General features: G+C 43.6%; 2 protein-coding genes across 6 annotated transcripts in view; both read left to right on the top strand.

The window, feature by feature from the left end:
- LOC307203455 (F-box/LRR-repeat protein 14-like) overlaps positions 1-6,696 on the top strand; it is a 234,344-nt gene extending 227,648 nt beyond the window's left edge. Inside the window, exon 2 of the transcript XR_013833218.1 lies at positions 6,681-6,696. The gene's annotated coding sequence lies outside the window, so the exon portion shown is untranslated. The remainder of the gene's footprint in view (positions 1-6,680) is intronic.
- Positions 1-26,417, top strand: part of AKAP13 (A-kinase anchoring protein 13) — a 246,935-nt gene that overhangs the window by 12,639 nt on the left and 207,879 nt on the right. The gene's annotated exons all lie outside the window — the stretch shown is intronic.

Below are 26,417 nucleotides of genomic sequence, written 5' to 3'. Positions count from 1 at the left end.
TCCCTTCCTCCCCCACAACAAACACTCTGTGAGGTGAGTGGGGCTGAGAGACTTCAGAGAAGTGTGACTGGCCCAAGGTCACCCAGCAGCTGCATGTGGAGGAGCAGAGACGCGAACCCGGTTCCCCAGATTACGTGACTAACCACAACACCACACTGGCTTGTAGGCTAAAAGGTTCTTGTTCATGTGCCAATACTGTTCTCATTTGACCCTTTTCTTGCTATCTGTGTTCTTCAGCTGTGAGTGCGAGAAATGACCTGTAGACTTGTGACATCTGAGAATCTAATCAATTAGATCAGCAGTTCTCAAACATTGCTCTCACAGACCACTTGAACATTGCTGTGGGTTTCTGTGGGCTACTTAATCAGCTTCCTTTGTTCTATAAATTACAGTGCACAACTCAGACTTTAGTAACTGGTATAGGCTTGCTTTTCTAACATGAAAGATGGGCCTGTTTTTGTGAGCAAAGTTATGTGAAGCTGGGTGGAAGACAAAAGTCTGAGAACCCAGATTTGGGGAACCTTTTTCAGCCAAGGAGCTACATTTCTGCACTGGCAACCTCCGGGGCTGCATAACAGTACAGTGTTCCTCAGGTTAAGTACTTAGAGTAATTCGTTCCGGAGGTCTGTACTTAACCTGAAACTGTTCTTAACCTGAAGCACCACTTTAGTTAATGGGGCCTCCTGCTGCTGCCGCGCCACCGGAGCACGTTTTCTGTTCTCATCCTGAAGCAAAGTTCTTAACCTGAAGCACTATTTCTGGGTTAGCGGAGTCTGTAACCTGAAGTGTATGTAACCTGAAGCGTATGTCACATGAGGTACCACTGTAGTGGGTGTCACTAGGTGAGGCCATCATGCCTGTTATAACCTGAGTTGTAGGTTTGCAGAGGTTTGGTTGCTGTTTCCCAGGATGTTGGCACATGATTTCCCCCAAAGAATCATGGGAAACATGATTTGTTAAATATGCCTGGAATTTGAAGCTCTGCGAGGGAGAAACCACAATTCCAGGATCCTTTGAGAGGACTCATGTGCTTTAAATGGTGTGATAGATGTGTTTAGAATGTATGGCGTGTGCATCTGCAGATGTACCATTTTAGTCTGATTCTGCTAGGACAGAAGGTAACTTAGAACCTTTCCACGAGGCTGGTTGGTTGAGCATTCATCCTGATTTCATTACAGGGAGATTAGACAAAGTTGGCTGGTTTAATGAGCTTGGATTTGTTAGTGGGGAGGCTAGGCGACTGTGTCAAAAGAAGTGTTATCTCATACTTTTCTCAGTGCTTTTCCCTGTCGCTTTTCTTATCGCTTTCCTTGAGTAAAAGCCTCCCAATCGGCGTACAGACTGAATTTTTTGCTATGCGATTGAGTCGCATCCAAAAAACAGCGACAGCCTGGAGTTGCCCTTAGATAACATTCAGGACTTATTTAGCACCATATCAGCCATGGTGGAAAACAAAATAATTGAAATGTCAGATGATACTAATCGAGCAAAATAAAAGCAATGTCTGATGCATTGCCTCAAAATTATGGCAACCCGCTAGAGTGATTTCAATTACTGCTTCTTTTTCTTTCTCCGACTTGCATTAACTGCAGTAAAACAACAACAGAAGGCAATGTTCTGAGATCTTGGGGGTGTTTTTTGGGGGAAGGCTATAACTCAGTGGCAGATCATCTGCTTTTCACACAGGAGGTTCCAGTTTCAATCCCTGGCATCTCTAGGTAGGGCTGGGAATGTTCTCTTGCCTGGAGCCTAAGAGCGATTCTACCAGCAAACGTGGGCAAGGCAACTTCCTGTGTCCAATAAGCAGCATGTAATGTAAAGTGGGGATACAGAGTTGTTGGTGTTGTCCTCCGTCTGTCTCGGGAGACAATGGATTATCTTCTGGAATTCTGCTCTGTGGATATGAAAGGACAGTTAATGGTTGCATCATACGGCAACTTCTCTAAGGATACCTAAAATGCAGTGTTAGAAACTCAGATATATAAGCTAGGTGCCAAAATGGCTCTTTAAACCAAGGTTACAGTCACAAAAATGGAACGTTTAGTTGTCACTTTAGGGCAAGATGGCTATAAATCTTGTTTGTCAAATGATGGGCTGACTGTGATTATCAGTTAAACACCTGGCTAGTTCAGGTGGCAACCTTGAGTTAGGTCAAGAACTTTGAGAACTTAAAGAAGAAAAGCCACTTACTTGATCCACGGAGAGTCCACATAGATATTGGCCTATTCCGACCTCTTTTTCTTAACGGTGACTGCTCCTCTGAGGCTGCACAGGAAAAGCATTTGGGTTCCAGAAATTCATTCCATTTGTACAGATAAAATATAACGGATAGAATTCTACAGGATGGGGTATTAGGGTGTGAAAACAGTCCAGATCCAGTGATCCCCAGGTATGCACCTCCAGATGGTGGCAATGTCAGGTGTCATCCTGGCACCCAGGCATCTTCACTTGGTTGCAAGTGGTCGAAAGCCAGGTTGCAAAATGTGCCTGGCGCCTGGCTAATTTCGAACACTGTTAAAATGTGACCAAACCTTGCATTTCTCTGCTTGAAGAGCCTTTCAGAAGAATGATCTCCACGTGAGAAGTCCAGTTTGTAGGATGTTCAGTACGTATTCTTCAGCAATGCTGGTTTCAGGGGCCTTCTGGGCTGAGGCTTAGCTTAGTGAGATGCCCATGGCTCTTCAAGCACTGATCACAGGCTTGGCATCCCCAAAGAATCCTAGGGATGGTAGTTTACCCATAGAGCTACAATTCCAAACACCCTTCACAAACTACAATTCCCAGGATTCTTTGCAGGTAGTGAAGTTCTTTAAATGTATGGTGTGGATATGACCATAGGGCAGAAGTCTTCAATCTTTTCTGATACAGGACCCATGTTTAACCCAAACATACATTTGGAGAACTGCCAAGAGGCCCCCCCCCATGCTTATCTTAATAAGCTGATTTTAAATCAAATTTTCACAATTAGCCTTCTTTCTTGGGGATTTTTAAATCACCCAGACATGAAGCTCTTGTAACCATTCAGGAAGAGCCAAGTGGGTATTGCTATTAATATGATTGCTATTATTAGGCCTTTTGTAAATGTTCCCTCAAAGTATCAGATCTGCGTCAAAAACCAGCTCAACTTGTTATCTTACTGCCTTAACGTACGCATTTTGTAAGAACCTCTGCCTGTCTCTCTGAAGGCCAGACTTGGGAGGGAGGATTCATAATTAAAGACCTGGGCGAAAGCAAACCTTGGGTGGTTGCTACGTAAACCTGAGGACCTGAATCTAGAAAATGAAGCTAATGTTCCTGGCGGTCGAGTTGTCAAGGAGTCTTCATTGAAAACAAACAAACCCTCTTTGCTTATCTGTCTACAAGAACTGAATAGACCCCAGCTATGCTTTGTGGTTGGATTCCTCTGACTCATGAGAGCCCAAAGTGTTTTGAGCCTGGTGGCTGTTCCTGACGTCCACAAGATTGTGCCTGCAGGTCACTTCCAGCTGGCTCTCTGTTAATTATTACTACTGTGCTTCCAGATTCCCATTGCACAGCCAGGCATCTCCATTTTCACCGACTATAACAATCACAAATTTCCTTTCCGATGGTGGCTTCTTAGGCAACATTCAGCTGAGCTCTGTGAAGGATCTCCAGACTTTCAGGAGATTTGTCTTCCCAGCTGGGGAGTTATTGTATAGCTGTCAACTTTTCCCTTTTCTTGCGAGGAATCCTATTTGGAATAAGGTAATTTCCCTGAAAAAAAGGAAAACATTGACAGCTATGGGAGGCAAGGACTTGAAATCTGGTACGTTTGCCTTGCATAGCTCTTTCAATCTTGTCTCCTAGTTCATTCTTGCAACCCCTGTGACACGAAATCAATAGCTGTCTGACTTTTTTTCAACCATCCCTAATGTATCACAGTGCCTCCCCCCCCCCCCGTTAAAATCTAAATAATGGAAGGGATGTGCATGCTATCGTGCTGTCTTCTCTGAAAGCATTTACTACAAGTATTCTCATAGAAGAGATTTTCAAGTAAAGCTTTTGAATAGGACATTTAAACCATATAAAATGCAGTCTGTCGAATTTCTGATATTTCCATTCAACTACTTTTGGCTATCTGAAATACTTTTTATTTATTTATTTACAACATGTAAATTTAATGTTATGTTTCTGTTTTAGCATGTGAGTGGCTTGCAATTCTGATAGACAGGTCTCAATCTATTTTAGGTAAGTGGAAGGACTTCCAGATCAGAATTCCCTGGGAAACCAATATCACTGCTTGTTTAGAAATGTAAGTTCTATAGAACTGAAATCTGAAGAATAGCACCTTTCTTTAAAAGGCGGTTTACCAGGGACAGATTTGATACCTAGACATCCGAACTGCCCTAAGTAAATATTTATGCACTTTAAAAAAAGTATCTTGCCTTTCTAGAATGACATGGGTTTTATCCTTCTGAAACTGTTCTGAAACAATTTCTGAAACATTTTTTATCGTTCTGAAACTGCTCAATAAATAATAATAAAACTTATTTTATAAAGGATGATTGTATCTTTCTAGAGTAGCTCATTTCCCTCTCTGAACAATCCATCCTCTCTTCCGGATGCTGCAAATGGCTGCGATTCGGTTTCTCATTATGACAAAGCGTCTGCAAGGAGTTAGATGGAGCTGACCATTTTTTTTACTGTTTCCTGCTCTGGATTAGAGACTTTGGCAGGATGAGGGGGACTCTGGGAGCCTGCACATTGCTACTGCTTAGTCATCCATTGCGCTGGTTTATTAAACCTCACTTGGGAAGAGTTTTGCCTTTCTCTGCTAGCTGCATTATACTTTTTTGGATCCTTTCTTCCCGGAAGTGAAAGCTTTACCCACCCATTGATGAATAATGAATTGAAAACCTGCCTAGTTTCACTGTAATCTCTGTTTACAGCCTTTGGTGCCTTCACAGAAAGGAAGAGTCTAATCACAGGAGGATTGTGGTAAGCAGGCACACCTGTTTGAATGCCATGGCTGCTGTCTTTTAGTATCTGTTTTTTTAAAAGATGTTGGCTGTTGAATAAATCAGTTGCGTTATCTGGCGTTAGTTTACTGTTCACAGTTGGGAGTACTCTTGTGTCAGAAAGCTGGTGGAATAAGCTCTTCAGTCACTTGTTCAAAGAAACAATTTTGGGGGGCTATGAAGCCTCATGTTTTAAGTAGGACATGGAATGCCAGGGGAGGAAACAGCTTTTTAGTTAGGTCTGAGTGTATAGCACTACCTTCCTGAAAACACATCGTTTTTTAAAAAACAGATTGCTGGTCATTGTGATATGCTTGAAAATGTATGGGCTAAAATCATGAAAGTCAGAAGGTGGCTGAATAAAATTTTCAGGGATTGAGGGATGGGGTCTAGCGTTCTTGCCTGTGAGTAGCCATATTGAGTACAAATGTGCAAACTGGCAAAAAAACTGAATAGATCGTGCTTTCAAGTTACAAGTGTTTAAGCAACCTTAAACTTCCTTTCCTTCTCCCACCAAGTGGACACATGAAGTATCTTCTTCTTCTTCTTTGGTGATCATTCATAGCCAAGTAAGATTGTTTTCCATAAACACGGTTTTAACAGTGAGTCCGTAAGTGACTGTGGAGGCCAGTTCTGGAGCCACACATCCTTCCACAGCTGGGACATTGGTTTCTGGGCGGGAGTTGATCACGGTGTTGATTTGCCAAGCGTGCCTTCCTCTTAGCACGTTTCTCCCTTGCGTCCTGAGTTTGAGTGTCTTCAAAGCCCGTGACACCTTTTGTAAAGGCTGTTCTCCAATTGGAGCGCTTGCAGGCAAGTTTTTCCCAGTTGTTGTTTATACTACATTTTTTAAGATTTGCCTTGAGACAGTCTTTGAACCTCTGCTAGTTGGACAGGAACAAGGTGCACAGAGCAAATGAGATGATTTATATCTTCCTTACATGGTACCATCAGCCTACATGCCCATGTTCAAGAATAACAGAAGTAAAATGGGTAGTTTGCTGCCCCCAGAAACTTGGTGATCCACATTTAAACAGTGTGAGGAGGTGGTAACAGGTGGAAGACTGTAAGAGGAAGAAACTTGAATGACCAGGGATGTGTGTGGGCAACGGAAGCAAGCTTTCTCAATTATAAACCTGAAAGGGATTGGTGTAGGTTTCTGGGCTCATACCAGTTTTATGATATGACATGGTCAAGTGAAGACAAGCAGCAAAACATGCCACCAGTCACTTTAGTCGGGGCTGGAGCCGAATTTAAGGAGGGTACTATGGAAAGTGGCAAATCGGGCACCAGATGCTAAATCCAAGTTGTATGTGCTGTGTGTATATGTGTGAGAGATTTTTATCCACCCTGTCTTCAGTTCAACTAAACAGATCCTGGCAGAATGATTAGAGGTTGAGAAATGCAAATCTATAGTCGGGTAGTGAAGTCTATTTGCCCGAAACTTTTGGCAATGTTCTTGACTCAAAGCAGCTGTCTATTTCCTCTTTAGCTTTTTTCATATTTGCTCAACAGTTGTCTCAGGCAGTGGTATCTGTATTTGGAAAGGATCTTGTTATGAAGTTGGTCTGAGTTTGGTAAACGTTTGGGAATCCTATTCCTTACCCTTGAGTTTCTTGATGAGGGATTATAAATGAAACTAACAATTCCACAAAGCACCAGGTTAAACATGGTCAAACAATGAATTATCTTAATAAATAGAATAACACTAAAAAAAAAAAAAAAAAAAAAAAGCTGCCGGCCCGGAACACAAAATCCTAAGAAGCAAGACATAGCAGTAGGATTATTATTATTATTTAAAAAAATTGCAGGTAGCTATTGCTCCATTAGAAAAAATAGAGTAGTGATTGCTTAGTGGCAAATTCAGAAGTGCAGTGTCCCTTCATGATAGCCACAGATTATACAACCGTCTGAGATAATCTTATAATTACACAATGGTAATAATTTGGGATGCATTGGAATCATCTGTGCAGATCTTCATGTGTTGCCCATCAGCAAGGGGTGCCAACAATAGGGGGCTCTGGGTGTCTGAGCACCCACATTTTTTTGTTGTGGGTGCTCAGCACCCACACTGCAGGGCCCCCGATGCAATCTCTGAGGTCTCTCAAGGCCTCGGACAGCATCTCCAGACCTCGGAACCTGATTTCTGGTGGCACCTTTTACAGAGTTGGACCAATGTTCTACCTAGCTCAGTACTGTCTACACCAGCGGCAGAGATAAGGAAGGGACATAGTGCAATGCTCATTCAATTCAGAGTATCTCCAAGTAGGAGATGGATCAAATGAAGGCAAGATGGATCAAGGGTTTGCTTTGGTGCACAGCAGCTTCCTATATTCCTTTGAGTATTGTTGATAAGAGACAGAGGAGGAGAATGGTAGAGCTAAGCCTGAAAGAGGTGAGCTGGGCACAAGCCTCTTTTTACTTGCAATGCCTTGTTCTTCCACCAAATAGTTCAGAGGGGCTTGTGTTTTTATATCAAGGCTATTGCTCATCCAGCTTCAGGAGTAGAACTGGATTGTGGTTTTTTAAAACCACTTTCTGAGCCGTGTGTTTGCTCTCTTAAAGCACGTATCGCAAGGAAGGAAGTGGTGGGGAGTCTGTCATGGGCAGAGGTGACAGAAGTTAGTGGAGATGTGCAAAAAAGTTTGCATGTTGACTTTTTTTTTGGTCTCTGAAGTTCTTGCACTTTCTCTGCCCCTCTTTATTGATTAAAAACATTTAATAGTCTCTGAAAAAATAAATGAATAAACATAGCATTGAGTTTATAGTGTCATTTTACGTAAAACAGTAATGGTCAATGTTTGCTCTCCACATACATGTTAGCAAATTTCTCCCACCCAATTTTGCAAACATGTCTTGCACTTTCTGAAAGACCCCATTCTAAGATGACGGGCATTTGCTCATCCATTAACATCTATCACAGCTGAGTGTTGTCACTTAATCTTTTTTGACCTGTTTCAATTCATATGTGTGTTCATGTGCTTAGGAACACAGTCAAGGCCAGATTTAGGTTTGATGAGGCCCTAAACTACTGAAGGTAATAGGGCCCTTTCTATGTCCAGCTGTCTTTTGTTGACAACAAATTGTCACTTTTTTGTTTGTTGATTATATGCTATATGGTAATTTATGGACCTAATAAGTATCTAAAGCCATTTGCACATGTTGCCATACAACCAGTCCAAGCAGAATGTAGGCACCCTATATATAGAAATGAGCAAACCAGTGATATTTTAGGGATCAGGCTACTTACATCATAGGAGCCTACACAACACAAAACACTGTTGATGTATGTAGGTTTTATTTCATTTAATTATCTTATATTTTGGAAATGTACATCCAGTTTCTTTTCCTTTAATTTTTTTGGGGACCCCAAGAGAGTGGGGCCCTAAGCTATAGCTTGTTTAGCTTATACGTAAATCTAGCACTGAACACAGGGGGCTGCTTTCTGTTGAGTCGGACATTAAACCATGTAGCTAAGTGCTGTCTGCAAGGAGTGGCGGAAGCTCGGCAGGCAGAAATCTTTCCAAGCCCTGCCTGACGATGCTGTGAGGACTGGACCTGGACCGTTTATTTTTTTGCATTTATATCCTGTACATGTGGTTTCCAGGCTGTCACTTATCTGGCCATTGACTGGCTTCACCAAGGTGATGTCCTCCTGAGACTTTTCTGTTGATCTGTGACCTTTCAGAGCTGCATTTTTATCTGTCTTAATCCCTCCTCTCTGAAATGCATATATACAGAAGTGTGTAGTGGTCCAGGATTGGGTGAGAGAGGAGGTGGCTGAAGACCCATTACTATTTGTGCAGCAGAGTCCCCGTCTCCAGGGTCCTAGACCAATTTGCATGGTTGTAGGTGCAATGCTGGCAGCATACCACCTAATGGGGCAAGGCATTGTAAAATATGCATCACAGTTCAGACTGTTTATTTGCATGAATCCATGATGGCAGATTTAACTTATTTATAATGGACTTTTGACACATAATATTGCAATCGTATAAAGCTAGGGTTTATTTAACTGTAGACTGAGGAACAATCTGTAAATACAGTTTTTTAAATTGAACCTCTCACCACTCATCAATTAGGGCAGTTTGCATGATAATATGGTGTATAGAATGCCTGTACAGCAAACTATTACAATATATTTACCAGTATAGTATTTAAGACCCTTAAGATATAGTACAGTCATACCTTGGGTTACAGACGCTTCAGGTTGTGCGTTTTCGGGTTGTGCACCGCGCTGAACCCGGAAGTACTGGAACGGGTTACTTCCGGGTTTTGGCGCTCGCGCATGCGCCGAAGCACTAAATCGCGCTTTGCGCAGAAACAGTGCTGCGGGTTGCAAACGTGCCTGCCACACGGATCACGTTCACAACCTGAGCGTCCACTGTATTATATAGTATTTAAGACCCTTCCTTTCCCAAAGCCATCCCAAAAAGTAGGCATTGCAGTACTTTTTGGAAGGCCATGAGGAAGGTTCTCATCTTGATCTAGAGCAGGGGTCAGCAATTTCTTTTAGCCATGGGCTGGTCTACTGTCCCTCAGACTTTGTGGCGGGTTGGAGAAGCAGCACTTGGGGGGGGGAGCTGGAAGAAGAGGCGAGTGGGGCAAGTAGTCCTCAGCCCCAGCCCCAGCCCCAGCCCCACTCACTGTGCTTACCTTCTCAGGGGCTGCCGCCGCCAACACTACCACTGCTGCTGCTGCTTCTTGTGGGTAGGCAGAGGGAGCTCATCCGCTCTGCTCTCTGGCCCACAGGAGCACCAGAGCGGCGGCGGTGGAGGGAAGATGAGCGGCGCGAAAGGTCTGGCTCCAGAGAGGGACTGCTTAAAATGGCGCTTAGCCAGCTCAGCTCAGCCCAGCTCAGCCCAGCCCCCTTCCTCCTCTAGGCAGGGCTGGGAGAAGCCAAGAGGAGGGAGGGAGGGAGGAGGTGCCGCTGGGCTGTGTGCGAGGGGGGGAATGGAATGGTGCAGGGGGGAAAATGGTGCAGCCCGAACAAATGGAATCCCCATGCCGATCCACGGACAGTCTGTGGGCCAGATCCTGAAGGCGATTGGGCCTGATCCGGCCCCTGGGCCTTAGTTTGCTGACCCCTGACCTAGAGAATTGCTGTATTTTTCTGTGTATGACTAGGTTTTCCCCCTTAAAAATAATGTCAGAAATTAGGGGGCGTGTTATACATGGGGAAGTCTTATAGACGGGAAAAAATACGGTAATTCTAGAGGATTGAAGCCAATTGCTGAAAAGACCCTCTTCCAACTGTTGAACTAAGTAAATGAGGGTATATATGTAATTTAAGGCTAGGCACTAGTCTTCTGTCTATTGTTTGCTGTCCATGAATTGGCTGGTTTTTCCACAATAGAAATTAATTTTATTTAGAAAGACGTATGGAGTGAAAAACAGCTGCTCTACCTATTCTGGGCAACACCGACTCAAGATCTGAACATTTGAAGACCCGCCAGCTTGAGCACTCTCAACTTCACCCGTCTTTATCAGTTCTGGCCTTTTAAATTTAAAAAATGCATAAGCGCAATTGCTAAGCAAATAAGGGAAGTGCTTTCCCACATGATGGCTCCGAACGGAGGAGTTCTGCTGGTGCCAGTATTATTGAGGCTCTATTGTTGGCTCTGACAAGTCATCAAAGGAAACAGAATTCCCATATCAACTTGTTATTAATGCTGGAAGTGTTTACAAGCTCAGTTCAGGTTTACTTAGCAGCCAAGAGAGGTGTGACTATTGATAAAAACTCGGAAGTTGGAGATTATAGCCCCAATTTGGACACAATGCTTGGTGTCCGCTGAATGTCTTTTTTCTTTTTCATGCTCTCTCTCTCTCTCTCCCTCCACCAATGTTCTTGTTAGGTATATAAATACGGAAATGCTGTATGGTGCCGATTTCTCTGTGTGTAACTGTTTTTCCAGGCATCCATCGACTTAGAATTGCTCATTAGATTGGCAGATAGGATGGCACAAGCGACTAGTTTGCAACTTTCCTTACTAATTTTCTTTAGTTTCTCCTCAATTTTGGATACATGTTTTAAGTCATTGCGGCGCATTCAAAGCATGGTTGGTGTGTATGTAAATAATCTTTGTCCTTCAAGAACTATCCTGCTGGTCACCTCACAGTGGAATCACTATTTGAACAGGGATAACTTGTCTAATCTATGCTCTCATAGATCAGATCACTACAACGTAATCTTCCTTTGAAAACTGTCCATAAACTTCAATTAGCGCAGAAATTATTTGTTAAATGTATACCCTTCCCTTCCTCCAGAAGGAGCCTAAGATGGCAGATGCAATGCTGTTAAAGCATTAAAGTTAAAATGAACTAGCAAGTTTAAAACATCTGACAGCAATACTCTCTCGGCAATAGTTTCAAAGGTGCCTAGAACAGAAACATTCAGCCCTCAAATGCCCAGGCAGACAGGAATGTTTTTAAACACCACCTGAAAGTTATAGAGAGGGGGGTCAGACACATCTTACCAGGAAAGGCACTCCACAAGCACGGAGCCACCACAGAGAAGGTGCTGTTGTGGGTCTGTGTCAACCAGACAACGCTGAGTGACAATTCATATACAATAATCCTGCAACTTTCACGCATTTAACCTTTAAAACTTTACAGCTCATGACCCCCATTATCTTTTTCAACGTGTCTTCCAATATGAACCTACACGGACCCTTTGATTTTTATCTGAGGCTTTCCTTTGAGAGGTTCAGAGGGTAGCAACAAGGGAAGAGGCTTCCTTTTGGTTCCGAGTTAAAAGCTTTCCTCGGTCTTTGATGACAGTGCTTGCCTGTTCTTAGTTTCTGGTTCTGCCGCTGGAGTTTTGTAGATTTTCTTAACAAATTGCATGCAGCTATTATTATTATTATTATTATTATTATTATTATTATTATTATTAACCTTACCACCATCCATTCTTATGCTCCTAAAAATTGTAGTATGTCACTCGGAGACCTTTTGTATGTCACCAATAAGAAACAAGTTCAAGAAATAACAATAATGTGGGATCTTCTCTGGAATAGCTTTCCTGTCAGATTTGCCTCCATGGAAAAGTTACATGGATAATTGGCTCAGACCTGCTAAAGATTAAGTCATCCTGTAATTGCCTAATGTGGTGACAGATTGGCGCAGCATCTCTGAATCAGTAATTGGGGGGATGGGGGAGGAAGCAGCCTGAGCACACCTAAAGCTGCCTTATTCTGAGTCAGAACATTAGTTCATCTACCCCAGTGTTGTCAATTCTGAATAGCAGTTGTTCTCCATTGTCAGGTGAAAGTCTTTCAGATCCTTTAAGTGGAGATAACCAAGTGTTGAACCTGGAGATTGACTGTGTACAGAGTATATGTTCTTTCACTGGCCTATGGGGTATGAATTAAACTACTGAGAACAAATGGATCCGTCTTAAGTGTGCTTCTTGAATAATTATTTGTCTTCATATCCTGCCAGCCTTTGGTCCTGGAATCAAAAACGGCGTACATGTTTCAAGGCACTCTTCTATCCAGGCACTGATCTGCTTAGCTTCAACAAGGTGGTAGCTTCACGTGGCTCTGGAACATACCCTGGGAACGATACTCAATTTAATTAAGGATTGGCACAACAAAGGCTGTGACTTGATAGAACCAACTCCCTTGCAAACTCTGCAGGATGAGTAGACTCCATCCTGGAAAAAACATTGCAACACTTCTATGTTCTAGCAAACACCCAGTGGGTGTGTTTTTGGATCAAACTAAAAACACACATGGAGAAGCTGTACGCTTTGCTGGGGCTGACTTGCACCCAGTTTCCAAACACTATTGTCTAGAGTGTATATGCATTTGAGGACCATTGTGTTTGTAGTGGATAAGTCTGGACTAAGACTGGGGACACCTAGGTTCAAATTTCTTCTTGGTCATAAAGCTTGTTTGGCTGGTTTGGGGCTGATTGCCTTCTCCTAGCTACAGTCTCTCAGGGTTGAGAAATTAGTGGTTAATTTTCAAGCTACTTAGAGGAAGAGCAGAATTCAAATGTGATAGATAAATAATACAAGCAAGCCCATTTTTTCCTGGAGTTGCTCAACCCGGGCAGGAGAACATACCCTTTTCATCTTTTACTTATTCTGATTATTTGGACTAGTTTGATGTCTTTCCCTGACTTCTGGAGGAGTGGTGACGGTACAGGAACTAATGTGTTCCTTGGATTTTTCTGCATTCCTGTGGCCTCCACTCTTAGAACTTTCATCTGCTGTGGAGGTTGGTCTCATTTTCAAGGCTGTTTTGTTCTGGAGTGCATCGTACCTGACAAGAGTCCTTCTGGATCAAGCCAGACACCCATCTAGTCCAACACTCTGTTCTCATAGAGGCCAACCAATAACCACATGAGCACAGCAGTGCTCTTGCCACTTTCAATTCTCTGGTATTCAGAAGCGTGCTACCTAAGTCCAGGTAGAAGAACATAGCCACCAGAAGTTTGTGGCCTGCAAGCGGGTCTTCTCTGTTGCAGCCCCTAAGTTTTGGACCCCCCCCCAAAAGTGGCACATGTCAGCTTCCTTATGCAGCTTTCAACAAATGCTGAGGATGTCTCTCTTTTCCCTGGCCTCTGACACTTGAGATGTGTGTTTTCAGGATCCACCCTATCATTTGCTTTAACTGTTACTGACTTCTGAATTTTAAATAGTTGTAACCTGTCCTAGGACCTGGTGTTGAAAGGGGGTTAACAAATATAATGACAGTAGTAGTAATAAATAATAATCGCAACTAGGAACCAATGATAGCCTTATCCTCACTGAATGTGTACATTCTCTAGCCTTCCAATATGGTGGCCAACACTGCCTCTTGGTGGGGGTGAGCTCCATGTTTTCAGCTATGTGCCACATAAAGAAGTACTTTCTTTTGTCTGTCCTGAATCTTTAAGCATTCAGCTTCACAGGATGTCCCTGAGTTGTAATATTATGTGAGAGGGAGAAAGCTTGTTTCTATCCACTTTTTTCACACCATGTATAATACTGTGTACCATTCTATTCAAGATAACTTACTTAACCTTATGTGTTGAAACGGATAAACATCTGATGGAAACCAGTGCATGGCTCACTATAATCAAGGCCTGGCTGAAAGTCCACTTTAGCACAACATCTAACTCCTTCTTAACCTCTGTGCTTGAAGACCGCATTTCATCTATCGTATAGAGCAATTCAAGATAAAATACGTAGTTTGGGCATTGTCCCCGAGAGCCTTGAAGCATGTGATGAAAGTTACATATTCCAAATAATCAAGCAGTGGCTCTACAACCATGAAAGACAGCGCTTGTTACCTCATACTCCGAGATCCTTTTCTCCGGAGGCCTTAGGTATTACAACACCCTACGGAACCTGTGCCCAAATATCTAAAGGATCTACTACTCCCTTCCTACTGAAGAGCCTTTATGCTCGCGAGATTAAATGCATTCCCCTCTTCAGTAACCAAAGGTAGATTTTCACATACCCCTTATCAAGCCTGTTTGTGTGCCTGCAACCAAGAAGTACCTGATTCAATGGACCACACTCTACACAGTAGACCTCACCAACTGATGCTGAGCAAAATGTTGGACCTCTGGCCTATAACTCTTGAGAAGAAGTCAAATGAGGTTTCTCCTGGCAGATCAGGACAAAGATATCACTGCTTTAGTACCTTCCTTTTTAGCCACAATTTTACCTGAAAGGGTTCCCAACAAACCATCCTTTTGGGGAACAGACCGGGCGAAGCAATATATCTAAGTGTGAATGATCACAGTGTGACCTTATGACCCTCGACAGCTTCACCCATGTCCTTTTAATTATCCCAGTGACCTGAAATGTTTAATACTGTGATGCCAGTAAATGTATTTGATTTGATTTACAAGATAATTTGCTGTGGCTTCTGACCTGTTAAATTTGGACCTTGCTAGTGCTAGCACTTAGAAATAGGGGAGGGACATGAGTTTTGGGCATCCTTGTGACGTTTTGGGCATCCTATCCCAGCTTCAGCCAGTGTGGTCAATGGTTAGGGAAGGTGAGAGGAGCAGTCAAGCAACATAGAGAGGCACAGGGTCATCATTTCTCCAAAGGGATTGGAAAATGGAGACATGAGACATTGGATAAGGATGATGCTCCTGAAGACCGTGCTTTTTGTCAACTAGTCACAGTTTCAACTTTTTCTCATACAGGTGGAATTGCTGAACATTTGGAAAATCAGGTTGGCCCACGGGCATGAGCGTTAATAATCGAGCCAGCTCTTGCAGTCTCCTTGTGTCCATGCTATTACATAATCCATTGCATAACCAAAAGAACCTGACTAAATTAAAATCTGGTTAACTTTTTCTTTTCTCTTCAGTCCCATGCTTGCCTTCTCTCTGCCTGCAGCTGTATGGCCTAACTGAAATCTACCATGATGTTTATGAATAACTGGACAGGATAAAAGCAAACCATGCTGCTGTGAGTTTGGACATGTAGTAAGAGCCCTTATTGAATCTATATGGCCCATTTGGTGATGTGGGCGTACAACAGATGGCTCAGCATTAGGGGCAAGTGTGTGTGTGGGGGGGTCACACTTTGTATGGGGCTTGTAAATAACCACTCTCCTGGTGATGCAAAAGACTGTCCTCCAGGTGACTAGATAGGGATGCTATACAGTCATTAGGACTTCTCAAGAACTGTTTATTTTTATAACTCCAAAAGAGCTGTTAGTGGGCCTGGCAGCAGTTTTGAGGTGTGTGTGAATGTACCGTACTTAAATTGGGGAAACTGTGTGTGGGATGAGAGGATTAAACACTTCCTTACCAGCATTGTTGTTCAGTTCAAAGTCAATGCTGATCTTATGTGGCAAGTGCAGTTTGGATCTTCATTTGGAAAGCACTGATTTTATATTGGGTCCTTGCCCTTACGGGAAGAAGATGCTCTCAGGGCTCCATATATTCTGTGCTAAAAGACTAATCTGTATTAAGACTATCTGTACTAAGATAACCCGAATTATGTGATGCTTAAAAATCATGCAAGTTAAAGGAATCTGGTGGGTGTTTTGCAAATTTCATTCAGCTTTTGCTAGTCAGAAAAGGGGTGAGAAGAAGCTATATTGGACACTTGAAAGCCTGAGTGTCGACCACTGGGAATTTTATTCCGAGCTTCTGAATTTCACACCAGACATTGCTGATGCTCTTGCTCGCTTGAGGGGTAGAATTTGTGGTTCCTTCCTTTAAAAAGAAATAAAAGAAATTTGACACGTTCTCTGCTGAATTCTTTGTTCAGTATCACGTTGTGCAATCTATTCTGCTGGATTGCAGTGCACAGACTGTTTCCTGAGAAGACAATTTCGCATTGAATCTTTGTTTCTTTCATCTTGTAGGCTGTGTAATAAATGGCCCTTACTGGGTTTTTGTGTGTGTGATATTTTCTTTTGCAGGCGATCATTAGGTGTGTGGTGGCTGTAATATTTTGCTAATTCATGTGGTGTTTAGGTGAAGTGGATGTCACAAATGGACCTGAATTATAGCCTATTAATCCCCCTTAATGCACTGCAAGATCAAGCCTTTCCTCTAATGAAAAACAAAATCAGTCTCTACTCCTTCCACCTCCAAAAGCCTTTTACTGGTTTTACGCTTCCCACCTGAAGGTTGCAGAGTTCTCTATATTCTTCACATCCCGTTTCACTTCTGAGTTGTTGTAGATTATGGCAATGTTAGCGGCATGCGTGTGTTTGTGTAGGTTTTTCTTTTCTTTTTTTAAGTCACACTGCACTGAATTAAAACACAAACAATCCATCTGGTTGTACTCTGCTGGAAAGGAAGAGCTTGTTCAGAGTCCTTACTTGAAATTGAGTTTCCAGATGCTATAAAGCTTCCTATTCCCTTCCAGATAATCAAGTACTTTACCAGGCATTCTGGTGGTGAACTCTATTCCATCTGCACTCACCCTGCTTGACCAATGTCCATAAAGACCGTTCTTTTCACTACCCTGTAAGTCCATTCCCACATGCATTTGAATTGGTGTTTTTTATGCAATTATTTCATTTGTCACAGAATTGTAGAGTTGGAAAGGGAGCCCCAAGGGCCATCTAGTCCAGCCCCCTGCAATGCGAAGGTGTGGCGTGCATGGTTCTCTCCCTCGTTCAGTCGTCACAGCAACCCTGTGAAGTATGTTAGGCTGAGAGGCAGTGACTGGTCGCCCAGTGAGTTTTATGGCTGAGTTGGGATTTGAACACTGGTCTCCTAGGCCCTAATCTGAAGCTCTAACCACTACAGCACACTGCCTGTCAGTGTGAGGAGCAATTTCGGTTATACCACTAGGTTATACTCTTTTGTGTTTGTCTCCGCCTTTTGATTTTTTTCTTCTTCAAATTTCTGTTATGGCAATTAAGTAGCAACAAGGCATGCATGTAGATAGCTGTGTGCACACTTTAAAAAAAATCCCTTTTGAGGAAGTTCACATGCATACAGTCAGGAAGTTGTAAATTTGCTTGTGCAGTTTTGGAGTTGGGGGTTATGTGCAAATCTATTCAAATCTACTGTTTCCTGCAACTATATGACAGGATCCCTCTGTGCAGGAGCATGCTAAGCACAGCCAGATAATAAGTGAAAGCAATTGTAAATTCTCAGCACACATTTTTCAGGTCGCTGGTGTGGAGATGTTTAATGTGTGATGTTTTCTGCAAATCTGAGGAAGGAGCAAAGTGCGGTTCTGTTCAGGAGCACAGCAAAAATAGGAGCACTGCCGGAAAGGAAACATTGTGGAGTTGTGGGTGTGGAAAGGGGAGTGGCAGAAAGTGATGGTTGAGCCGCCACCCCCCCCCAAAAAAAAACACCAAAATAAAAAATCTGCAACCCTGAGTGGAGCAGTTTGGAGCCCAATTTTCCCCAAAGTTATCAACAAAACTTTAGTTTCCGCTTACCAAAAAGCTCTCCAAGGACACAAGTGTCCAATTTTGCTTCACCCTCTTTTTCAAGATGCATCTTTAGGGTGTGCAGCTACACATCTTCAACAAGAAAATGGTTGCTGCCTTTGTTTCTGAGGTTTTATTTTTCTAACTGCGGCTGTTGAGCCTTGCCACCCCTTCCTGCCTAATAAGTCATAAGTGCCTTATCTGCTGTATTGTAAACCCTTCTTCTGGTTGTCTGAACAGCCTCTCTCGCCCAGGGGGAGAGAGAGATGTATAAAAAGGGTCTTTTCACTACCAAACAGGAAGCAGAATGAATAGCAGGAACTTCTGATAATGCACCGTCTGTGTAAAAGAAAGAAAGAAAAAGAGTCAAGTGTGTGTGTGTGTTGGTGTTGTGTGTATAGTGTTGAGCAATGAGGAGGGAGAATTTGTCTCTGTGAAATGTACCAGAGCGATGATTAGACCCACAGGAGGTATTCAAGACTTGCTGAGTGTAATTAATACTTGTGGCTGAAGAATGTTCCCTCTTCAACTAATTATAAACTTGCTGCCCAAAGTGCTGACCCAGGAAATAGCTGCCTGGTTTTTTTTTCTACACAAGAAGTTCCCATATCCATACTTGAGGGTGCTATGATACCACTTTAAACAGTTGTGGCTTCCCCCAAAGAATTCTGGGAGCTGTAGTTTCTCAAGAGTGCTGAGAGTCGTTTGGAGGTTCCTGCTTCCTTCACAGGGAAGTCTCTCTTCACAAGGAACTGTGAGAACTTTCCTCTACTTTTCCCATGCAGTGCGTAATTTCATAAGCTTCTCTTGTGCCACCTCCTACTCAGCTTTTTTCTAAGCTAAAAAGTCCCAAACGTTGCAACCTTTCCTCATAGAGTTGCTCCAGTCCCTTGATCGTCTTGGTTGTGCTTTTATGCACCTTTTCCAGTGCTACGGTATTTAAACCCTGTGTATCAGGTGCTTAGGAAAGGTGTTCCTGGTGTAGAGATGCTGGTGTGTGGTTGCCTGCCAGAACTTGTAGCTGCCAGGCCACTACCCCCTTGCTTGCTGACATCAGTTAACGCTGAGTTTCCAAGGCATGTCCAACATCTCCCAAGCCCAAAGCAAACAGTAATTTAGGTTTGATTCCCTGCCCTCTTCTCCAGCTCCCTTCTCAGTAGGATGGCTGAAGCTAGTCTCCCTTGTCCCTGTGCAAAATGCTGAGCATCTCCACAGTGGAGTGTAAACATGGAAAAAAGCCCCACACTCCTTGAGCTTGGGAGCAGGCAGTGGAGATGATCTATTTCTGCGGCTGCACTGGGCTTCCAATGTGTTCAGAGAGCCTTGGAAGCACAACATGGCAGACACTGTGTTTGAGTGAGCTTTCCCCCTCCATTTGTGGCACTCCCGGATGCCATGCAGAAGTCTACAACTGACCATAGTTTCCTCTCCCCCCACCCCACCCCAAACCAGGGAACTCTGGTTACCAGCTTTGGAGCAACCCAGGATCTTAAATCACAGTTTGATTGGTTTCTATGTTCTGAAGCTGCCAACTGTACTTTCCTGGTGTTGGAGGAAACAGGAATTTCTAGTTAATTGGTGACTTCTGCGTTGCGTTCAGGTAGATCGCTGAGGGAGGGCAGAAGAACCTGTGTGTGTCTTTGGGGAGCAAAAAGCTAAGAGATGATGATCTGAATCCGGACAGGCAAACCCGACTCTTTCTGCTCAATCTTGTAACCATAGGTGGGATGTAGGGATTCTAACCTACAATCGTGCAGTGCTTTGAAGGAATCTGATTTATCCTTTCCTAGCAAAACGTTGGAATTTTGCTTTGTGCTTCATGGCAAAATATATTGTGCATCAGTAGTCTCCATTGGCAGCTGGTTGGGCCGCTGAGAGTGGAGAGAGTGTATTTGGGGAGGCCCTGTTCTCCTTTGCCTTTGCTTGGGTTCCTAAAGCTAGTTAAATATTTTCCTGGCTCCTGTTTTGTCGCTCATCTTAAGGTATGTTTTGGAGCAAGGAAGCAATAATAAAATGACATATGCTGATGTTTGCCAAAGCTCTGCAAGCTCAGTGTACGAAACTGTGCAGACCTACCTGATAAATATTCCAGCCTGGTAGCTTTAATGAGGGAAGGGCCTAATTAAGTCTACAGTCTGTTCAGCTTTCAAGTTGGGTCCAGAGCGGTAATGCTTTTTACACTGGAGTTAAACACTGTCATTATTCAACAGCGAAAAGCGCACACAGAGCTGACATTGTTTCTGCCTCCTTTTGATTTAATAATCATTTGTAGCAGGTTTGATGGGCTGTTAGCTGGTGTCTGTTCTTTTGCAGAGGGACTTTTCCTTATATACAAAGACGTGCTCTGTGCGATGGCGCCTTGTTCGCGTGATTCATGTTTTGTGTAATATACTACCATTGATTCAGAGGTGCGTGTGCACGTGTGGGTTTGTAGTGGAGGAGGAGTGAAAACATTTTGGGTACAAATCTATTCTAGCTGAACTGCTTCCAGAACAAATTTCCATTAACTCTCAAGTCTTGCAAGGAAAACCCACAAGACTAGAAATCCATACACTTTTTAACTGGCCTCTTAACTTCATGTAAGTATATACCCGAGTCATCAGAGTCTCAATCCATAAGTCATTTGGACACCAGCCCCACCGTCATTGGTGGTACTTACTCCCAGGAAACTGAGTGCAGCTAGGATTGCATATGTGGGGCGTGGAAGAAAGAGAACTAACTTGAAACATATGAAACTGCCTCGACTTAAGTCAGACCACTGGTCCACCTATAGCTTGGTATTGTCTACATTACATAGATTACTGCAACATGTTTTCTGCAGGGTTGCCCTTGAGTCTGGTCCAGAAGCTTTAGCTAGTATTGAGTGCTGCAGCTAGACTGATGATGGGAATAGACTAGCACCAACACATAACAAAGGGATTAAAAGGCCTGCACTGGCTTCCCATCTGCTACTGGGCCAGATTCAGGATTCTTGTACAGAGCCCTGAATAATTTGCACCAGTAACTTAAGAAAGTTATCCTGAGATCAGCTGGAAGAGCACCATTAATGGTCCCCTGTAGACCAGAAACATGACTCACGTCAGCAAGAACTCATGCCTTCAGTGTGGTGGGCCATTTCTATAGAACTCCCTTCCACTAGAAGTTAGGCACTGTCCCTGCTGAGTTTAGTATATCTGGTTAACCGTTTCATTTCAGGAGGCCTTTGCATCACAAATGCTTCTCTGATGGTTTGTGTGTTGTTTTTTAATTTTACATTTCTGAGGTTTTAAATTTTAGAGGTTTAGTGTAGGTTTTCAATTTTGTATTTTGCATATATTTATCCTTGCAAGCCTCTTTGAGACCTAGGTGGTGGAAAGCAAGGATATACACCTTCAAAATAAAGAAAAATAGGGCAGTACATGGATTGGCATTTTCTCTTGAGGGCTTCAGATGGCGGTGTCCCCAACCCTATCTGGAGATGCTGGGGATTGAACTTGTGACCTTCTGCATGCAAAGTAGATGCTCTACCACTGAGCGATGGTCCCCCCATTTAAACAAAATGCTTCCCCCTTGCAGGCAGTACTCAGGCTAAGTTCTTAACTGCTTCCTCTATCCTTAACTCGGTGAATGTGATACAGATTCTTAGATGTTGGGTTTTAAGTACATCCCTGAGTGAAAAGCAAGGGATTCAAATTGGCTGGATTTTTGCTTTTCTTCATTACAAGACGTCAAAGGAGCTGTGCTGGGATCAAACCAAATATCTACCTAGTCCAGCTTTTTATTTATACAGTGGTGAACCAGATGCTTGCAAGCAGAACCTGGGTGCAACAGTAGTCTCCTCCTCTTCTCCCCAAATAGCTGTTTAGTAGCATCATCCTCTGATACTGGAGCTGATACAGCCATCATGATTGGTAGCCTTAATCCAGAATTAAAACCATCTGGCTATCTTGGCCATTGTTGTAGCTTGTGGGTGCAAATTCCATTGATTTAATGCCAGAATCTCCCACCTTTCAGCTTCATTGGATAACCCTACTATTATTGCGAGAAGATGGGAGGTAATTGCTTATGCGCTTCCTGGTCTGTGGTTTGGGGGTTGTGAACTAATGTGGTATAATGACTAAGACTACGATCTTGGAGTTCAGGTGTTTTAAGATGGTATCAAAGCTGTGTTGAACGCACAGGATGGCATTGAAACAATCCACAGTCTCTTGTCACTAAATCTCCCTTCTCCTTTGTATTGGATGTTGACTTACCATTGCAGGGTTTCAGTGGTTACTGAAATGTTATATAGATTGCTTTAAATGCATAGGTCTCAGGAAAAAGTACTTACTATGTAACTGCCTATCATCTCTCTCTCTCTCTCTCTCTCTCTCTCTCTCTCTGTGTGTGTGTGTGTGTGTGTGTGTGTGTATATGGAGGATGGTAAACTTTGAACAGGTGTTTGCTGCTCCAGTTAATTTAGTCATGTTTGGGGACACCTCAGCACGTAATGGATGTGCTAAATGCACGTTTGTCAATGTTAAATTGCGGATTGCAGGTGACTTGCTCTTAAGTTGCATCATTAGTAATAAAACGAGTTGGTTTTGCTGCTTTGTGGAATGTATGAAACTGCACTTTTTTTTTACAGCACTTTATGTGGTGGCTGGATAGATTTGAGTCGTCTTATCACATCTACTTTGATTTTTTTCTTTTCTTCTGGAACTTGAGGAGCAACCAACCAGCAACAGGTACAGAGTCTTGTAGTTAGAATTAAAGAACAATCTGAGCACACTCTGAGCCTAGGAATGGCCTTTTCAGTACTGGAGCTGCACTGCACTCACCGACCTTCCATGTACAAGTCCAGCTCTCATTGGGTTTTTTTCATTGGAAAAAAATTGGTGGTTTGCTATTGTTAAACAGTTGGGTGTCTGAAATCCTTGCCAGTCATCCGGAGATCTACCAGTAGATCCTGTTCTACCTTGCATCCACTTCTGCTTTAGGCCAGTCACCCTTGGACATATATATATAGCAGTTGAGCTTCCAGTTTGTTGAAGAAAGCAGGGTATTGCAGAAAACTTCAACAAGGCTTCTTCCATTGCAGCCTTGAAGCACCTTTTTGGAATTGCATCTCTGTGTGCCGTTGTTGTGTTGATAAACAGAGGGAGCTATGGAGAGGCACCATTTCTCACTGTGTAATAAAGATCCTCAGCTTGGCAGTCAAATCTGCAGCCGCCCCAGAAAGTGTGAACCTCTCAGTTGTCATTTCATAAGCCAGGGTGTGTGTGTGTGTGTGTGTGTGTGTGTGTGTGTGTAGTGGTGGATACAGCTGTGAGACCTGCCTGTAGTCTAGTGTAGGGGGAATGTGGGAATCTGATTCATCACCATTTTTCAGAAAGGGCCATTGCTCAGTGGCAGAGCATGCATTCAGACGGTAACTGGTTCAATCCCCAGCATCTCCAAGTGGGAGTGGACCCTCTCTGAAACGGTGGAGAGCTGCTGTCAGTCAGTGCTTAGCTAGATGGACCTAATAGTCTGACTTGGTATAAGCCAGCAGCTTCCCTTTGTTCCTTTATCATCTCCTAAAATGGTATCTCCATCAAAGCATGTTACTGACTGGTGAGTTTGCAGGGGGAAGACATCTGCACAGTAGTGACCTTGCAGGCATTTTGGAGCATTAACATATGGGGAGAACTGTTGTAGCAACATGCTTGCTTTCCAGAGGAAGTTCTGCAAGGATTCCTGCTCTTTTCTCCAGATGTGTTTTCTTTGGAAAGGCTGGAGCCCTTAACTTGTTTGTGCTGGGCTCTCTTTGGGCCTCTTTGGCTAACAATGCGACTTTAAGTTTGGTCTGTTTGCAGAGCGTGTCCATTAAATCCCCCTTTCCTGCTCAGAATAAATATTGCCAGGGGGTTCCCTTTCCCTCTCCTATCTCTTTTTCCTGGACTCTAAAAGGTTTTAACTGGCTTCCCAAGACAAGCTGAGAGCCCCCTCCAGGGGTCTTTTTTATTGTGCATTCATGACTGTTTGTGCTCATGATGGTATCAGGGTGGTTATACGTGATCACGCTTTCGATATGGTTGGGGGCAAACATACACTTTCATTTCCAATCAGTGCAAAGCTTCCTATAGCTTCCTGCTGAAATCCTGTAACTGTCCGTACCACAAATGTTCTGTGCTTTTTTTGGCCTTGTTTTTGTTGCGCTATAGTGCAGGAATGTCCCTCCAGATGGCAATAATGTGGTAAGACTGGGGAAGCTTTTCAGAACAGCTAGTGAAGCAGTAGGGACGCTGGTGGCGCTGTGGGTAAAACCTCAGCGCCTAGGACTTGCCGATCGCATGGTCAGCGGCTCGAATCCCCGTGGCGGGGTGCGCTCCTGTCGCTCGGTCCCAGCGCCTGCCAACCCAGCAGTTCGAAAGCACCCCCAAGTGCAAGTAGATAAATAGGGACCGCTTACCAGCGGGAAGGTAAACGGCATTCCGTGTGCTGCGCTGGCTCGCCAGATGCAGCTTGTCACGCTGGCCATGTGACCCAGAAGTGTCTGCGGACAGCGCTGGCTCCCGGCCTATAGAGTGAGATGAGCGCACAACCCTAGAGTCTGGCAAGACTGGCCCGAATGGGCAGGGGTACCTTTACTTTTACCTTTAGTGAAGCAGTATGAAGCGGTCTGCCATGAACACACTGCTATTGCATCAATGACATGTTGCAGAATATACCCATCTAAAAACATAAATCTGGAGAGGGTCTAAAGCAGTATTGGTTTGTGGGCAACCTAGGATGTACAAGTTCAGAATTTTACATTCTTCTAAACATCTGTGTGTGGCACCTTAGGACTCTGGATGGGAGGACACCTGTGAGTCTAGTTCCTTGCACCACTAGGAATGTAGGAAGCTGCAATTATACAGAGTCAGACCATTGGTACATCTAGCTCAGTGTGAAAGACACTCTGGCAGTGTCTCTCCAGGGGACTCTCTCTACTTGGAGATGTTGGGAATTGAACTTGGGACCTCAATTGCCTATCATTGGAGCTACAGCCCTTTCTCTTGCTGACTAGAAGATTTGTGAACAATACAAACCAGAAATGGGCACCACAGCCTGGAACACTCCGTGGCCCTGTAGTTTCTTCAGCTTGGTCACTGTGGGAAGCAACAAGGTTGGTCCTCTGCGCTGATCGTAACCATCCTTAACCTGTTACTGTCCAGATATTGCTGTGGACTATAACCCCCATGAGCCGCAGTGAGCTTGGCTGATAAGAGTTGGTGCCCCCCAGATGTTGTGAACTACAACTCCCATAGTCCTTGATCACTGTCCATGCTGGGTGGGACAGATGGATGTTGTAGTCCACAACATCTGAGCTGTCTTAGCCTCCTACCTCTACCCTGTGTATCTGCCAACCCCTGTGGGAACGGTAGGCCTGAGTAGGTAGTTTTCTGTCCGCTAGCACAAGGGCTGTTGCATCAGTGGACAGGCGAGTTTTAATGTTGTTCAACAGAGGAATCCTGTGCAACAGCTGAGCTAGTGGAAACTTGTTAAATGTGTTGCACAAAGTTACCAGCAACCTGCTTATGCATTCCCTTGCACAATGACATTAAACTGGCACAAAACAATTAACCAGTGGAACAAGTGTACCGCTAACTTAGTGGATATAATTTGTAGTTTCTAACTTGTCAGCCTTGGATTGAGATTTCATGTTACTTTTATCCATTTGTATTTATATAGAGACATTTATAATTGCAATAATGCAAACAAATAAATCCAATGTAAAATTCTAATTTAAAAATAATAATTGGTTTCTATCCTCCTTGCTCACTTTCTCTGTACAGCTCCTGCTGTAGGGCACTTCTTTTGCTTTCTCGCTGATGATGACTTGTAACAGGATACGGGAAAATGAGCTGCTTTCAAAGCATCCAGGAGCAGCGCCTGGCTTCTATTTCATTGGCTTGCAGAGGGTTCATTCATTCATCCAGTTCGCCATCTGTTCTAGCACACAAGTGTGCAGAGACATTTCCTCTGTCTGACCCACTTGGCATCGTAGCTCTGAAAGCCTGCAAAGGCTACATACAGCTTAGCCTTTGCCAACCCAGTGCCCTCTGAACTGCTTTAGACTGCAATCCAGTCCTATCGACCACTGCCAGCACACCTGAAAATAGGAATGAAAGGATCTGGGTAAAAGTTTATTTCTGGAGATTGAATTAATATGAGTGTTGAAAAGCACAGTGGAGGAAGTGGGCAAAATGCATTATTCTACCAAGCTCACCTTTAGCTCTGTGTTCCTTCCATGGGAGTAAAAGGTAACCGCCCTTGCCATCTCATGAACAAGGGGGCAGTGTGTGTGTGTGTGTGTGTCCGTCCGTCCATCCATCCATCCATCCATCCATCCCTGAGGTTTTGTGGGTGCTTGGAGGGAGAGAAAGGCTTGAAGGGCACTGTTGTACCCATGTGTGTCACGTTGGTCATCCCAGCCTACAAAAATCCCTGTTTCTCAGGCCGAAAGTCCATCATTCTGTTCCCTGCCATGGCCAGTTCGGTTCCTCTTGGAAGCCCACAAGCAAGGTTTTGATGGCAGCAGCCCACTGTTGTTCTGCTTCTGCTGCTCAGAAGTATGTGGGAAGTTGCTTTATAC

Source organism: Podarcis cretensis, assembly GCF_951804945.1.
Source record: "Podarcis cretensis genome assembly, chromosome: 14".
NCBI lineage: Eukaryota > Metazoa > Chordata > Lepidosauria > Squamata > Lacertidae > Podarcis > Podarcis cretensis.
This window is presented reverse-complemented; position numbering and strand designations above follow the sequence as displayed.